At 43.5% G+C, this 18621-nt stretch overlaps 1 protein-coding gene across 1 annotated transcript in view; it reads right to left on the bottom strand.

Moving 5' to 3' along the window:
• The window catches only part of TLCD2 (TLC domain containing 2), a 49450-nt gene that overhangs the window by 11673 nt on the left and 19156 nt on the right, over nucleotides 1-18621 (bottom strand). The window lies entirely within an intron of this gene.

Below are 18621 nucleotides of genomic sequence, written 5' to 3'. Positions count from 1 at the left end.
CGTTTTTTTGACGGAAGAAAAATAGGGTTTTCTTCCGTTCAAAAAAACGGAGCTTAACGGAGACGGATGTTAACGGACGTTAGCAGATGCTCATCCGCTAACGTACGCTATCCCATTGGAAAGCATTGCAGTCCGTAAACGGACGTATGAACAAACGGACGAACGGTCCGCACGTGTGAAAGGACCTGTTAGTGTCAGATTACCTGCCATACTATCACAGTCCCACGATAATACCATTGGTCAGTGACTTGCCCACTTACAAAGAAAAGAATAGAGTCTAATATTTTTATTATAGGTGCATTTTAAATCAGAGACAGAATAAAGTGTAAAGAGATATCTGTGCTTTGTACATAATGGGCCAGATTCACAAAAGGGATACGACGGTGTATCTCAGATACACCATCGTATCTCGGATTTTTTCTAGTCCTATAGAATCAGATACGCATAGATAGGGCTGAGATCCGACAGTGTCACACTGTGTTACACTGTCGGATCTTTTTTTTGATTTAAAAATGGCGCCGGGGGCGTTCCCGCTGATTTACACTGAATAATATGTAAATCAGCGAGATACGCGAAATTCACGACCGTACGCGGACCCGACGCGGTGTTCTTACGTCGTTTCCGTAGCGCGGTACCCGTCGTATACTTACCCATGCTAAAAGCAGGGGTAAGTATTGTTAAGTATGGCCGTCGTTCCCGCGTCGATTTTGAAATTCCCTACGTCGTTTGCGTACGCCGATTCACGAACACGCGCGTCGCAAGTCCCGCTCACGTCGCAACCACTGACGTCCTATTGACGTCAGTGGGAGCAATGCACGCCGGGAAATTCCCCGGACGACGCATGCGTATTTAAATCGGCGCGGGAGCGCGCCTGATTTAAATATGACACTCCCCTAGCCGCGGAATTTGAATTCCGCTGGGGGAGTTAGGATCCGCCGTCGCAAGTTTGGAGGTAAGTGTTTTGTGAATTTGACACTTTCCTCACAAACTTGCGAGGGCGGATCTTAATTCACATAGGTTACACGGATCTAAAGATCCGCTAACCTTTGTGAATCTGGCCCAAAATAGCCAGCAGCTGAGCACTATACCCCAGATATCAGGCACGGAAAGAATTGTTTACATAAAAAAAGTGCAGCACTAGGGCAAAAAGTACAATTCATACGAATCACACAACACGTGATGTGCATATATCCAAATATGGTATAATAAATTGTAATAATTAATACAATTTTAAATTAAATAAATCATAACATATGTGCAATATAATGACACAAGTGCAAAATCGTGAAAACAAAGGAATGCATATGCAGCTTGTTGTTAATCAGAAGTAGTCCCATGAAGATGGGGTATGTTGGAAATGATGATGATTCACTTCTTGGCAGCACGATACCCATCACCACAAATAAAATAAAGGCTTACCAGAAAGCCAGCGACCCCCCTTATTCAGGGAGGTCACAAAGCGCTTTGATGGATCAGTGATTTTACAGAAAAGATGTCCCGACATCTCTCTCCAGTAGCCTCAGAAGATATACACCAGAAATTTCACAGATGATCAGGGTGTGGCGTTTTAGAAAAGCCTCAGAGCCGGAGTATATAGAGAGACAAAAAAGACTCTACATAGCGCAATATTGTCTCTTCTCTGCAATTTATTAGCAGCAGTGCATATACACAAGATGGCAAACGTTCAAACTGAAAGCATGCCTCAAGCCAAGCAATCCAAACACTTCCTTAAAACCCAGACAGCGATTACACATGTGCAGTAGCTTGTGTACATATCTGTCCCGATCGTTCTGTCATAAGTGACGTTTACCAGATTGTCTCAGATCCAACAAAGCCCTTGGACCTCTCCTAAGGGGGATTGGGGGGGGGGAAGGGGGGGTTCTGGTCAGCCTTTATTTTATCTGTGGGGATGGGCATCACGCTGCCATGCATTTGAACATCATTTCCAACATATCCCCTCTTCATGGGACTTCTGATGAAAAATAAAAACAAAGCTGCATATGTATTCCTTTGTTTGCACGTTTGTGTTATTATATTGCACATATGTTATGATTTATTTCATATTGTATTAATTATTGCACAATTGCACTTTATTATATCATATATGGATATAGGCACATTACATGCACGCTGCACTTTTAACAGAGACAGAATATCAACCAAAAATCCAGAAAAAAAAACCCTGCACGATACAAATATTATAAATTGAGTTACAGTTCAGTAAGTAAAATAAGTATTTGATCCAAGCAAACCATAGGTAAGACGTTTCTTGTAGTTGGTGACCAGGTTTGCACACATCTCAGGGAGGGATTTTGGTCCACCCTTTACAGATCTTCTCTACATCTTTAAAGGTTTCTTGGCTGTCTCTTGGCAACTTGAAGATTAAGCTCCCTCTCTAAAAGTTCTAATCTTCAGTGTTCTGCTGAGGGAAGAAGGTTCTCATCCAAGATTTTACAATACATGGCCCATCAATGCGGCAAAGTCAGCCTGTAGCTTCAGCAAAGAAAACAGCCCTAAAGCATCTGGTTTCTACCTCCATGTTTGACTGTAGGGATAGTGGGCCAGATTCACATATAATTACGTTGCTCCTGGGCAGCGTAACGCATGTGATTTACGTTACACCGCCGCAGGTTTACAGCGCAAGTGCCTGATTCTCAGAACACTTACCTGTAAACTTGCGGCGGTGTATCGTAAATGCACTCGGCGCAAGCCCGCCCAATTCAAATGGGGCGGGCACCATTTAAATTAGGCGCGTTCCCGCGCCGAGTGAACTGCGCATGCTCTGTCGCGTAAATTACCCGACGTGCATTGCGCTAAATAACGTCGCACCAACTTCACTTGCTTAGACGTTAACGTAAATGGCGTCCAGCGCCATTCACGGACGTCTTACGCAAACTACGTTGATTTTTAAATTTCGACGCGAGAACGACGGCCATACTTAACATGGCTTAGGACAACTAGGGCTCAGCCCTAATTTTACGCGGCGTAACTCGACGGAAACGACGTACAGTTAGATCGATGGGCCGTTCAGACGTTCGGGGATCGCCGTAAGTATTCATTTGCATATTCTATGCCGGCCGCAATGGCTTCGCCACCTAGCGGCCGGCCTAGAATTGCATCTTTAAGATCCGACAGTGTAATTCAATTACACCTGTCGGATCTTAGGGCTAGCTATGCGTAACTGATTCTATGAATCAGTCGCATAGTTAGGACGGCCCTAACACAGAGATACGGCGACGTATCAGGAGATACGCTGTCGTATCTCTTTGGTGAATCTGGCCCAGTGTTCTTATGCCGCGTTCACACAAGAAAAATGCAATTTTTTAAATTGGTCGTGAAAAACGTGTGTATGCTCCAGAGCATTTTTCTCGGCGAGAAAAATGCCTGTTAAAATGTAGAACCTGCTCTATTTTTCGTCGTTCTTTTTCACGTCGTGAAAAATGGTCGTGTATACGCTTTAACGAGGGGGGGGGGCGGCGAGCATGCTCAGAAGCAAGGTATGAGACGGGAGCGCTCGTTCTGGTAAAACTAGCGTTTGTAATGGAGATATTACATTCATCACGCTATAACAGACTGAAAAGCACGAAGACTGAAAAGCGCAAATCGTCTCTCACCAAACTTTTACCAACACGAAATCAGCAAAGCAGTCCAAAGGGTGGCGCGATTCGAATGGAACTTCCCCTTTATAGTGCTGTCCTACGTGTTGTACATCACCGCGCTTTGCTTGAGCATTTTTTTTCACGAACGTGTGTATGCAAGGCAGGCGAGGAATCACGTCAAAAAAAAACATTGTTTTTTCCCCATGACATGAATAACGGTCGTGTGTACGTGGCATTAGGGTCACAGTCAGCATTTTTCTTACTCTAAACACGGCAAAAGCAAGTTAGTGCCAAAGAGCTTAATTTTGGTCTCATCTTTACCACAGCACTTTCTCCCAATTCTTCTCCGAATCCTTTCGATGTTCGTTGGTATGACTGCACACGTGCCTCGCAGTGTTTGGGGGGAAGAAAAATGCTGACTATGACCCCAAGAACACCATTTCTACAGTCAAGCATTGAGGTGGGAACATGATGCTTTAAGGGCGATGTCTCTGCTAAAAAGATAGACTGTAAAGATTTTTTTTTCCATCTTAATGCAATCTATGTATTAAAGGTGAAAAAAACAAATCGGATGCTGCCGCCCCCCCCCCCCCCCCCGTTTTACTTACCTGACCCCTCGAAAGTCCCGAGATCCTCTTCGCTGCTCAGCCTGGCCGCTGATTGGCTAGAGCGGATTGGTTGAGAGCAGCGCAGCCATTGGCTGGCGCTGCTGTCAAGAACATCCAGTGACGCGTCGCGCCGAGGGGCGGGGCCGAGTGATACAGTGAGCGCGCCCGAAATTACTGACCACCATGCGAGCTCTCGCATGACTGTGGTGAGTAATTGCGGAGAGGACCAGAGACAGCCGCCGAGGGACCCCAGAAGACGTGGATCGGGGCCACTCTGCAAAACGAACTGCACAGTGGAGGCAAGTATAACATGTTTGTTATTTTAAATAGAAAAAATAAATAAATAATTCCGTTACTAACACTTTAACTGCATTGTATAGTAAAATCTTGGATGAGGACCTTCTTCTCTCAGCCAGAACACTGAATATGGGTCATAGATGGGTCTTTCAGCATGACAATGACCCAAAACATACTGCCCAGGGCAACAAAGGAGTGGCTCAAGAAGAAGCATATTAAAAAGGTCATGAAGTGGCCTACTCAGTCTCCAGACCTTAAAGGGTTTGTAAACCCTCATGGTTTTTCACCTTAACCACTTCCATACCAGGCACTTACGCACCTTCCTGCCCAAGCCAATTTTCAGCTTTCAGCGCTGTCGCACTTTGAATGACAATTGCGCGGTCATGCTACACTGTACCCAAACAATTTTTTTTATAATTTTGTTCCCACAAATAGAGCTTTCGTTTGGTGGTATTTGATCACCTCTGCCAAATTTTTATTTTTTTGCACAACAACTAAAAAAAAAAAAAAGCGAAAATGTTGAAAAAAATAAGTTCTTTTTTTTCTGTTAATTTTTTTGTAAATAAGTACGTTTTCTTTTTCAATTACGGGCACCGATAAGGTGGCACTGATGGGCACAGATAAGGTGGCACTGGCATGTGGCACAGATGGGCACTCATGGGCGGCACAGATGGGTACTCATGGGCGGCACAGATGGGTACTCATGGGCGGCACAGATGGGTACTCATGGGTGGGCACTGGGGGGTGGCACTGATGGACACCGAGGGGTGGCACTTGTTTATTTACTATTTTGCCAATCAGTGCCCATGTTGCCAGTAAGTGCCCATTTGTGGGCACTGATTGGCATTTATTGTGCCTATTTTTTTACATGTGGATGGCCATGGGGGGGGATGTACCTGGCCATCCACATGTTGCCCCCTTCCCTGGTGGTCCTGGCGGTCATCAGGTCCTAGCGCTCCCCCTTCCCTGGTGGTCTAGTGTGGGCATCCGAGGGGGGGCTGCGCTGATAAACAATCAGCGCAAACCCCCCCGTCAGGAGAGCCGCCGATCGGCTCTCCTCTACTCGCGTCTAGGGGTGTAACGGATCGTCACCGATCCGTGATCCGAACGGGCCACCCCGTTCGGATCGGCACACCCCGCGATCCGCGGAGCGCTCCGGAGCCTAGGCCCAGGAAAGTCCCTGGCTTCGGCCTAGCTCCGGAGCGGCGGCCAGTCTGCTTGCCAGAGCCCAGCGTGACACGCCTCCCCGCCTCCCCGGGGAGGCGTGTCACGCTGTGCACTGGGCTCTAGCAAGCTGAATGGGAATGTTAGCAGTGAAGCACTGGTGTGAGAGGAGGGGGGGGGGGGAAGGGGGGAAAAAAGAGCACAATAGCAATTCACAGGGGTGGATTAAAGAGGAAGCAGGTGAGGCTGTTTGGGACTTAAAGTACAATCTTGATGTTTTTACAGCAAAAAAAAAAAAAATATATATATATATATATATATATATATATATATATATATATATATATATATATATATATATATATATATTTTGCTGTAAAAACATCAAGATTGTACTTTAAGTCCCAAACAGCCTCACCTGCTTCCTCTTTAATCCACCCCTGTGAATTGCTATTGTGCTCTTTTTTCGGATCAGCAAAAAAAAAAAAAAAAAGGTTCCTTTTTTTAATTGGTCCAAAAAAAAAAATATATATATATATATTTTTTTTGGACCAATTAAAAAAAGGAACCTTTTTTTTTTTATTGCTGATCCGAAAATGATCCGATCCGTGACTCCTGATCCGAGGATCGATCCGATCCGTGAGTTTTTTGATCCGTTGCACCCCTACTCGCGTCTATCAGAAACGAGTGAGGAAGAGCCGGCTCTTCCTGTTTACATTGTGATCAGCCGTGATTGGACACGCTGATCACGTAGTAAAGAGCCTCCGCCGGAGGCTCTTTACCGAGATCAGAGATGCAGGGTGTCAGACTGACAGCCCGCATCAACGATCGGCGCCAGTCAGGTTTTCACAACCACTTCCCGGATGTCAATTGTCGATTGACCGGGCGGGAAGTGGTTAATCCATTCTATGCATTAAGGTGACAACCCTGCTGTAGTGCTGCAGCCCCCCGCCCCCCGTTTTACTTACCTGAAAGCTGTCATCTTCCGGCTGGGAATGAGCACACCAGCTCTAGCAGGTGTCCCAATTGGATAGATTGATAGCAGCGCAGCCATTGGCTCAAATCCAATGACGTGGGGCCGAGTCCTGGTGCATGGCACAGATCAAGAACATTACATTTTGGGTGTACGTACTCTCTAAAAAAAGACTTGCATGTAGTATACTATCCATAAAATCATAGTTTTCAGAATTGCCTGTGTCCCGGTCTGACAGCTCATTCAACACAGCCAGCATGGTCTTCCTCAGTTCTCTGCCCATTGTGATGATGTCATGGACATTCCCATCTGATGGATTGCATTCTGATTGGATTTACCCAGACATAGGAGAGAGATCTCTGAGGAAGTCCAATCACAACTTCATTCCTTCATTCTTTACAAATGTGTTATGTCTTCTGGAGTCATTGGGAGAAGGATTACCTTTGCACCTTACCTCAGCGGCTCACAGAGGCTGAGGCATCTGCCGATCCCAGCATCTGGGCGGATCTCAACTGTCAAGTCAGGATCCAGCGCCTGGACTGGCAGTGGACTTTAGCTCACTGTCGGCTGAAAAGTCACAGGCGTGCAGAACTAACTGGTCTCCTGTGATCCATAGGAGAAGTAAGGCCAAAATAGCTTTGGCCATACTTCTTCATGGTTTGCATTTTTTTTCAATGTTTTCCCCCTTTCTTCTTTTTCAGGAATATTCTTCTCTTGCGATATATGGGCTTGATACTTAATTGTTTAATATTTGAAAGAACAGATTTCAACAGGGAGTATCGTGTTAAACATGCATTGCCATTTGTCTTTAAATATATTTTGTCCCTCCCTCACTCTGTAGCTAGTGCCTGTAGTCACTCTATATAGCTAGTCCTACGCTCTTTTCAGTGCATATTTAAATGCTGAAGCTACACCTACTATAAGTTTTGTCCTGTTCATCTTTTTGGTGTTCATCTGTGAAGAGCTGAACAAGTTTTCGATTAGATCTTTCCATGATCTGCCAGATATTTGGATAGAGTCACTGTCTGCAAATGCTACGGAGATTGTAAGTTACCGCTATCTCACCACAACTGGATCAGCTATAAAGATCACGCTTTCAAAAGGGGAAGCAGAACATTGGTGGTTCCTGACAATGTGGCTATTTTTTTGGCAAGGACAGTGCGAGATTCAGCTTTAAAAAGGGAGAGTTTTCAAAAAGTTCAGTCCACTCAGCAGGATGTGTTTTAGGGCTTTTTGAACACTTTTATTCATCCAAATGTCAAAGTAACAAGTGTTCTGCCAATGCAGGGGTTGTTCTTCAGAACCACCAACAGCATCTTTCAGCCTCCTGACTGTGACCAGACTGGACTTGTCTGCTCACCCTACATACTGTCAATTGTTTAGCCCAGGCATACTGTTTTTTTCTGTACCCAGGCTGTCTCTATGCATTCACTCTGAAATCAGACTGGCTCGGTGGCCTCGTCTGTGTGGGCCATATGCATTTTTCAAGCTTCAAGCTGCTCTCGCAGCACAAAGGAGCAATGGCTGACTAGCGAACAATCTTTTCTGGGCAACATCCACCTGCTAAACAAGGTGGATAATAAAAAAACTTTTTTTTTTTTTTTAAATGTATTTTAATAAAATGCTTTTGGTGTAAAAATATATCTAATGATGTTTTCTATTATGTAGCATGAGGCTGTATATTCTGCAACAGCAAACACTCTTGCACATTAGTGCGATGACCAGGTGGTCTATGACTCAAGGGATAGTTTCTCTGGCCTTGCTGCCCTCCATGATAGGGGATATCCGAATAGTCATAAAGAAGATAAAAAGAAGAAGGAGGGCACACCAGCCTCATGCATTATACCAATGCAATTAAAAAAAAAACAATTTACTACTCAAACATGTGGAGAATTATTGCTTTTTAAAAGCCACCTATTTGTGGCAATCAGTGCTGGAACCAACAATCTCCGAATAGCAAAAGGGAGGAAATCAGGACCGCTGCTCGTTGACGCGTTTCAAAGGTGTACCTTCTTCCTCAGAGCCTGGTGGTAATGGCTCCTTCAGTTAATTATATACACATATACATTTATTAGAAATCTCTTGAGAGCCTCAGGCCACCACCCACTAAAGGGGGTGTTCCTACGAAGGGGTGGGAATACAATGACAGATGGAAAGTGACTTTACCACACTACGTAGTATAACCATGATTGAAACATTTAAACCATTGAGTACCAAGCATATTGTGCAAGGATACTACATACATAGACATATAATGATAGAGTATAGTGTAATAGCCAATAGTCCATACATTGGCATAGTGACATACCAATCTATGTATGCTACTGTTGTACATTGCTGGTAATGTAAAAATGGACATCAGTTTCGTTGCTATGTGCTTTGACCGCGGCTATCACGCTGGTGCCTGGAACGCACACTGTAGTGTTTATATTCCCAAGAGGTGCACCCGGAAATGCGCTCCAGATGTCACTTCCTGCTCACCCATCACAGTGTAATGAGGAGGTCATCCTCAGAGCTCAATGGCCACCATCTTTGTGTAGACATCCATTAGTGACCAAAGTGAATGTATACACACGGTCAATCAGATGTTATTTGTGAATGTGAACAGTGATGAACGGGCAAAAAAAAAGTGGATGAACAGACAATGATGGCAGGTCTTCCATCTTGCTGTGCATAAACTAAAAACATAAAAGCGGAGGGGCCTAGAGGCTCTCATAGACACAGACACACACACACACACACACACACACGATGGTATGCTTACTCAGCATACTTAAATCTAGTTTAGTGTGCAACTGAAAAATTGCAACAAATGTCAAGTGGCGCACACACACACCCCTATGGGATAGGTAAACCTATGTTCCCTGGTGCATCCAGGATGCCATTATAAATAGCAGCATAATTTATAAAATATTACTAATACAACTACACAGGCACACACTCGCATAAATATATTAGAATTTATAAATATATATTAAATTTATTAAAAAAAAAAAATGGATGCATACGTGTAGCGCTAATGCTGTTTATAGTGTATATGTTTTTGGTAAACTTATGCAATGAATCCAAGCTCTGTAAGCTGAGATAACATGTACTGCATTGATGCATTCACACAATTTCACAGTAACCATGAGATAAAACAAAGTTCAGGAATATTCCTTTATCCCATGGTTTTGCAAAGCTATGTAAAAACAATAAGGTAAATGGTTAGCGCAAAAGACTAGTGCATAACAAATGTACAGAGGATAGATCTAAAAAACACAGTCACAGTTCTTTAGTCCATGTGCTGGTATATAGTGATAACCAACCCTTTAAAATGGGGGGGGAGAGAGAGGATGATAGGCGGCAGCTGTCCTCAGAGAAAACCGGCTCTGTGAGGGGAAGACAGGGGAACAAAACAGGAAGCGCCACCTAAGTGCAATATGTCAGTCACAATTTTGTTAAAGGGAAATGCACTTACAAACATGTATTAAAAACGGCCTCATCTGTGTGTAGTAATCGCGGTGCGGTCCAATTTCAGGTGCATCCAGGCTCACGGGTAGGCAGGAAAGTGTTATTCATCCTGTGGCCATCAGGAAGCTGGCCAGAACCAGCGTGGAACGCAGACGATGACGTCACCGGAACCAGAGAGAGCATCGGGTGAGAGACAATATGAGACGAACCACTGAGAAACTGGGCTATGCGCTCGGAGCCTTCTGCTCCTTCTGAAGGCCTAACACAGTACTGCAGCTGTTGTGCTATGTATGTGTTGTGACCGTCAGTGGGACAACAGATCCAGCACACAAAATAGAGGCAGTTGACAAAAGGAAATATGCTAAAATACCAAGACCCAAGTCAGAAGAGACTGGGGAAAAGGGGATGGGAAGGAAAAAAAAAAAAGGGGGGGACGGGGGGTAGAAATAACTGAAAATAGTATACACACACACTCTAAATTTTCTGGCAAAAGAGTCTTTAAAGCGGAACAACCGCAAAAACTAAAGTCCCTAGAGAATATATCAGCAGCAATCTTTTTGGATATATTCTCTAGGGACTTTAGTACCCGGTGGCATATCCACCCATACCGCTTACACCCACTTGTATATAGGATGCAATGTCATACGCACTCATATTGTCTACACATGAATATATTAGTGTGCATACGTTACAACACACATAGTCAATACAATATACACTGTACCTTTCTATTATTTATGTACAGGGCGTCTCAGTACATGTGCAATATCGGTGTTTAAATGTGGATATGTGATCCATTAGTTTTAATATTTATGTGTTATATGAGAAGACATTTTATTTAGTGCATATGCACATATCTTATTATATATAAATACATTTACATATATACTCCTCTCTTCCTTTATATAATTGCATTTTTATAGTCCCTATATATTAGCATGCAATTATTGACATGTATCATATGGTGAAGATACAGTTTTTACACCGTAAAGAGTTTCCCGTTTTTTTGCGGTTGTTCCGCTTTAAGACTCCTTTGCCAGTTAAATTTACATTGTATATATACACTTTATTCATCTTTTTCTACCCCCGTCCCCCCCCCCCATTTTTTTCCTTCCCCATCCCCTTCTTCCCCCCCATTCTGGGTCTTGGTATTTTAGCATATTTTTTTTTGTCAACTGCCTCTATTGTGTGCTGGATCTGTTGTCCCACTGACGGTCACAGCACATAAATAGCACAACAGCTGCAGTACTGTGTTAGGCCTTCAGAAGAAGCAGAAGGCTCCGAGCGCGTAGCCTAGTTTCTCAGTGGTTTGTCCCATATTGTCTCTCACTCGATGCTCTCTGGTTCCGGTGACGTCATCGTCTGCGTTCCACGCTGGTTCTGGCCAGCTTCCTGATGGCCACAGGATGAACAACACTTCCTTGCCTACCCGTGAGCCTGGATGCACCTGAAACCAGACCGCACTGCGATTACTACACACAGATGAGCCTGTTTTTAATACATGTTTGTAAGTGCATTTCCTTTTAACCAAATAAATTGTGACTGACATATTGCACTTAGGTGGCGCTTCCGGTTTTGTTCCCCTTGCAAATCTATGTACACTACAAACTGTATGATTGAATTGGTTTTGATTTTACTAACCTGACAGCTTATTATTCTAAATCTGAACCTTCATTTTGTTTGAAAATATTAAAGATTCCAACTACCAGCAAGAATAAGTCCTTACATTTAAAGAGCACCTATCATTTCAGATCCATCATGGCAGCATCCACTCATCTGCTGCCGCCACTTCCCTCACCTTGTTGTGTCACTGCCACATCACCAGCCATCCCATTAAAGTGAATGGGGCCGTCAGTGGGCCAGAGGATAAGCCGCTAAAGGGACAGAGATAACCGTTGCTCTTTAAAAATGATTTAAAAATCAAGCCTTTTTACTAGCGATTTAAATCAAATCCACCTTGCTGCCAAATCAGCTAAAATTAGTGCCATGGGTGGCTCTCTCACCCAAGTTCAACAAAAGTAAAATGTTCCATATACTTTTGTTGAAGGAGCCAGGTGGAATATGGTCAGCCAAATGAGGATTACATTCAACTAGATGCAGTTGCTGTTTGGGTAGCCAGCAGGGAAGATTCCTTCATCTACAGCATTAAGCATGGATGGAGGAATTTATATACCGTTGTGCTCATTTTTCAGAGAATACGAATAACACAAAAACTTTTTTCACTCATAGTTAATAAATGGCTTCAGCCAAACACCATCAACTGTGTTTACTCTTTTTATATCATAATCACAACAGAAACTACCCAAATGACCCTGATCAAAAGTTTACATACCCCAGTTCTTAATACCATATATTGCCCCCTTTAACATCAATGGCAGCTTGAAGTCTTCTGTGGTATTTGTGGCTGAGGCTCTTTATCTTTTCAGATGGTAAAGCTGCCCATTCCTCCTGGCAAAAAGACTCCTGTTGCTGTTGGGCTGTCTTGCATGAACTTTACGTTTGAGATCTCCCCAGAGTAGCCCAATGATATTGAGGTCAGGAGACTGAGATGGCCACTCCAGAACCTTCACTCTGCTGTAGCCAATGCCAGGTCAACTAGGCCTTGTGTTTTAGATCATTGTCATGTTAGAATGTCCAAGTACATCCCATGCGCAGCTTCCCGGCTGATGAATGCAAATGTTTCTCTAGTGTTTTTTGAGAATGTACTGCATTAATCTTGCCATCAATTTTGACAACACACCCTGTGCATTTGTAGCTCACACATCCCCAAAACATCAGTGATCCACCTCCATGTTTCACAGTAGGAATGGTGTACCTTTCATTATAGTCAGTCTCTCTCTCTCTCTCTCTCACACACACACACACACACACAAATATACAAGCAAACAGATCACATGTGAGGATGGTTGCCTTGCGTGTGTGCATGTTATCAGGAGAAAAAAAATTGTCAACTTTTGATCGGGGTCATTTGGGTAGTTTGTTATCACGATTTAAAAATGGTAAACACAGTTGATAATAAATGGTTTAAGCCAAACACCAACCATGAGTGAAAGAAAAAAAAGTTTGTGTTGTCATTCATATTCTCTGAAAAATGGCCAAGAAAACAAATTCTGTAAACTTATGAGCACAACTGTGTGTATGGCTAACATTATAAAGTAAAAGACAGTCCAGCTACAACAGATAGATGTGTCACAACCTGCTGCTATCAGACATATCTGATGGTCTATGTCAGGTGTCTCCAAACTATGGCCTGAGGTCCAGATGTGGCCCTTTGCTAGCCTTTATCCGGCCCTTGGGGCACTATTCCTCCCACTGACACCAACAATGCGGCACTATTTCTTTACACGATAGGGACAGTACTCCCACTCCTATTGACCACCAATTGACCGATTGACCACCAATCCTGAGGCCATATCCTCATGCCGGGCCCGTAACATTTTCTGCCCCTGCTGGCCAGAATTTGGCCCTTCTCAAGTCTGAAGGACAATAAACTGGCCCTTTGTTTAAAAAGTTTGGAGACCTCTGGTCTACGTCAAAGACCCACAATAATTTAGTTTAAACCACTGCACAGAATAGGTTGCTTACCTGGAATAGTTTGCAAAAGATGTTTTGCATTTTATAATGGACAGAAGAGGAAGCTACAAATCAGTATTTTACATAGGATTATACAAATATGCTAAGATTTTGCAGTCACATAAATTATTGTAAAACTACCTTCAAATATCAATTTAATTGAAAATACACAATCATTTACCTTTAAATGATCTGAAAAGGTTATAAAATCGCTCATAAAAGAAGGTCAGGTATTTTGTACGTAATTATATTAAACAACATCTAATGCCAGCGTACGGTTTGGCTCATCCTTATTAGTCACTTTTACCTTTCTAGGAAGTAGAATAGCTGCCAAAAATAAGGCATATTTACGTAGCCTTGACATGCCTAGAAAGGTGGGTGGGAATGTCAAAGAATATTGGTGCCCAGCAAATCCTGGTTAAGCCTCTAGAACAAGCTTTTGGAGAATAAACATATGCAATTCTCAAAGAGATGCAACAGATTCAGTGAGAAATAAAAAAAAACACACACACACACACACACACACACACACACACACACACACACACACACACACACACACACACACACACACACACACTAAAAGTCATGTAGCATCTCTGGTTTTCAACAACTTCTCGCACTGTGAAGTCTGAAAGCAAGCCAAAGGCAAACAGAATGCAGAGTATAATTAGATAGTCACCTAGATGCGATGTGTCAAATGGCTAGAGATTGTTTCAAAAAAATAGCTTTGGGAATGTCACTCATACATGACATGTTACTGGGCTACAATGAAACAAAATACCTGACATGAAGACAATGCAGACACTCCCCAACAGGTTTCCCTCAGCTATGTAAAAGACAGGATAAACATGAAATGCTTGATAGAATTAGACTTCTAGTAAATGTCTGTTGTCCGTCACTGCTAAAATGTTGAAACAAAGCCATTTTAGACAATTTCGAAAAGGATTACCATTAAATGAAAAAAAACGCCCTCTTCCAGCTCTCTCCTCTGCTGGTCACTACAGTATTCCAAAAGCTATATGCGGCTATTGCATGCAATTATGGTATTCCATATATTCCTTTTCTGCTCATAGCACATTTTCTATTTTTCTCTGGCTGCCTGTGTGAAAGAGCCCCAATTAAATCAATTGTGGTGTTGCCCTAAGCTTTTGAGCCGGTCAGGGTCAGAAGTTTTTTCATAGGATGCATTAAGGTGCATGCTTGTCTCATATCGAAAATCAATAGGTTATTAAAGTTACAAAAATTATTGTAGGACAGAATACAACTTCGGAACACACAGGGACGTGAAAGGATTGCTCAATACATCTGGAATACAACTCTTCCAAGGCCAGAACAGGGTGCTGCTGATTTATTGAGCCCTCCCTTCACTATAGAGGAAAATCAAACCATTAAGGCACTCCCATCGGGCAAGAGTCCAGGTGCTGACTGTTTCACAACCGTTTTCTACAAACAACTTTAAGGGATGTTCCAGCCTCTATTCTAGACATTTAACTAGATCTCTGATTCATGCCACTTCCCTGGTCAATCCCAGGAAGCCCACATGTCCCTTATCCATAAAGACCAGAAAGATCACACTGAATGTTCAAGGCATCATCCAATCTGTTTAATCAATGTCCATCTTAAAATTTATGCAAAAATAATAGCAGTTAGACTTCAGTCAGTTATACCCTCTATCATTAGTTTAGATAGGGTAGGCCTTGTCCCTACCTGGGAAACATGGGACAGCACCATTAAATTATTATCTCTTATCTCATAGCATCGGTCACAGAAGGTCCCTCTGTCTCCTTTCATTAGACGCAGAAAAAGCTTTTGATTGTCTGGACTGGACATTCCTGAAAGCGACATTGGAACAAATAGGCTTACCCCTGGTATTAATTCAAATTGTTATGGACCTGTATTCCTGCCCATCAGCTTGTGTTAGGGTGAATGGCCTACTTTCGGCTCCAGTACCTATATCTAACGGGACCCGCCAAGGGTGTCCACTCTCGCCACTCCTGTACATATTAGCGATGGAGCACTTGGCAAATTTTCTTGCGAACGAACAACTCAATAGGGGTGGTCGATATTGCTGGCAAGCAATATAAAAATTAGCCTGTTTGCGGACCATCTTTTGCTTCATATAACTCAGGGGTCCTCAAACTACGGCCCTCCAGCTGTTGCGGAACTACACTTCCCATGAGGCATTGTAAAGCTCTGACATTCACAGACATGACTAGGCATGATGGGAATTGTAGTTCCTGAACACCTGGAGGGCCGTAGTTTGAAGACCCCTGATATAACTGATCCATTAGTAGACTTTCCCTTTCTTATAAAAAGGCATTAGAACTTTTTAGTACTCCAAGTAAATTTCAAAATCAATGCAGCCAAATCACATTGCTTAAAATATTTCTCTTCCTGCAGGGACTCGAGATTCTTTTGCCAATAAATATTCTTTCCAACGGGCCCAGCACTCTATTAAATATTTGAGGATCCAGATACCTGGGCAACTACATAAATTATACGAGCTAAACCACCACCCACTTTTGCATTATATGCAACAACGCCTTAAGAGATGTTCATCAATGCGACATTCATGGTTGGGGCAGATGTTTAATTTTTTAAGATGGACATCCTCCCGAGATTTCTATATCATTTTTTATAAAACTATCCTGATTCAAGTCTCACATTCGTTCTATAGATCAGCACGGTCTTCACTACTTTATTTGGCCTAAATTCTTGGGTAGACTCGGTATGATATATTGGTGATGAGGCGAGATGCTAGTGGAGCTCGCTTGCCCCAGTTGACGCTATATATCATAGGGCCGCACTATTTAGCAGGGTATTAGATTGGCTCCATTATGGTTCCTTTAAGCAGTGGGTCACTCTTGAGTTGGACTTATAACCCGTACTACTGACCCCCCTACCATAGCTTCTTCCCAATGACCACCCTCCTAACACAGGTAACGCCCCCGCTTTCTTCTTATTTTAAATGTTTAGGACAAGGTTTTTAAGACATAAGATAAGATATCTACACACCCAGGAATCTTAACCCCAATATTGAGTAATCTGGGGTTTCCACCAGGTATGTCAGATAAGGGCTTTCTTTGTTGGCACCCATGACCTATCTGGTGTTCATTTATCGATGGTGGCTTGAGACCGTAGGGAAAGCCGAGCTCCCCATTCAACTCCAAGGGAGGAGAGTGGCTACAATATTTTCTTATATGCCACTTCTATGAAGAGTTGAGCAGGGAGGGGCTATGTAGGTAAAGAGAATAAATGCTCTTTACATTCTATATCATTTGTTCATCTAACATTTTTTTTGCTGCAGCAGCCGCACACACTAATTTATTTTGACATCACGTCACTATTAATTACATCCATAGACCTGCGCTGTATTCCTCACATATTAGGGGCTATGTAGGGCCTTGACTCAGTTTGGGGAGCTGTTTTTTTCCCCCGACTCAAAATGTCCTCATGCTCTCTCTAAAATCTATGGTATTTTACCATCATGTGCTTTCTCCAACCGTCCTTTCTACATCCGATACTGGGAGACAGAATTAGGCAAAAAGCTGACCCGAGGAATAGGATAAATCCTTTCCCCCTCACATTTAAATTAACTCTAACCTCTTACTAGCAGAAACTAGGGCTGCGCATCTTCACCGGTCTCACGATTCGATGCGATTACGATTATCAAGTCCACGATTTGATTCGATTCCGCGATGCATCACGATGCATCACGATTGCAGCGCAAGTGCGCATGGCTCTCCCCCCAAAATACTAAAGAAGATGATCAGAGACTGCAGACGTGGTACTGGAGATGATCAGAGACTGCGGGCACAGTACAGGAGATGATCAGAGACTGCGGGCACAGTACAGGAGATGATCAGAGACTGCGGGCACAGTACAGGAGATGATCAGAGACTGCGGGCACAGTACAGGAGATGATCAGAGACTGCGGGCACAGTACAGGAGATGATCAGAGACTGCGGGCATAGTACAGTACAGAGGGCATAGTACCAGTACATCGCTGGACAGGAAGTGGTTATAGGGAAGTGGTTGGGGGCACATGTTTGTTTACTGCCCCCCCTAATGCAAGTGTAAAGCAACATCTCACTGCATCTTCACCAGCATTATGAAAATCACACAGGCAGCACAGACAGCATGTGTTCTGTCATGGATCTGTCAGTGTAAAATGGCTTTTGGGTTCTGACTTTGGCTGTACTGTGCGTTACAAACTTTAACCCAGTACAGCCATAACAAAGTAAGCACCCAACAGCAATCTGACACTGTGACAGACCATTACAGAGCACATGCTGACTATGCTGCCTGTGCAAGTATCATAATTGTAAATAAACATACTGCAACATGCCATGCTGTGTTGTGTGTAAGCAATACACAGTGAGGATTCTATCCTCTGTGCTCCACTCACTGTGTTCTCTGCAGCCACGGTGCCAGGGTTCTTTCTCCCTCGTCAGCCACAGACTTGCCTGTTGCCTCACTGATGTCTCGGCAGTCTGCACATGAGGAGTTGAGGACGGGAGGCGGAGCGCTCTGCAGTTTTCCACCATGCTCTCATGTCTCTCCTGGAATCAGCCCCTCCTGCCTTTCTACTGATCTGATCATTACAGTCAGTGGGCGGGGCTGACGCCAGGAGAGACATGAGACGTGAGACGTAGAATAAGGCGGGCTGAGCAGTAACATGAGTGAGCGCGCCTTATACAAACACAAGGCAACGTCCGAACGACGGAGCGCTCTCCCGGGAGGGGTGGGGGCGTGTACGGGGCGGGGCCAGGCATCGATTATTACGGTCGCATGCATCGGTGCCGAATCGGGAACACCCGAAACGCGATGCACCGATTAAATTTGACAGCCCTAGCAGAAACGGAATTGCAAGATTTTAACAAGATGGTACCATTGCCTGGTTCTACTAAACAAGATTAATCCTGCTGTATGTAAAAAATGTATAGGTAGA

This window comes from Rana temporaria, chromosome 2, assembly GCF_905171775.1.
Source record: "Rana temporaria chromosome 2, aRanTem1.1, whole genome shotgun sequence".
In the NCBI taxonomy this organism is placed as follows: Eukaryota; Metazoa; Chordata; class Amphibia; order Anura; family Ranidae; genus Rana; species Rana temporaria.
Note: the sequence above shows the minus strand (reverse complement) of the source record. Positions and strands in the feature narration are given on the sequence as shown.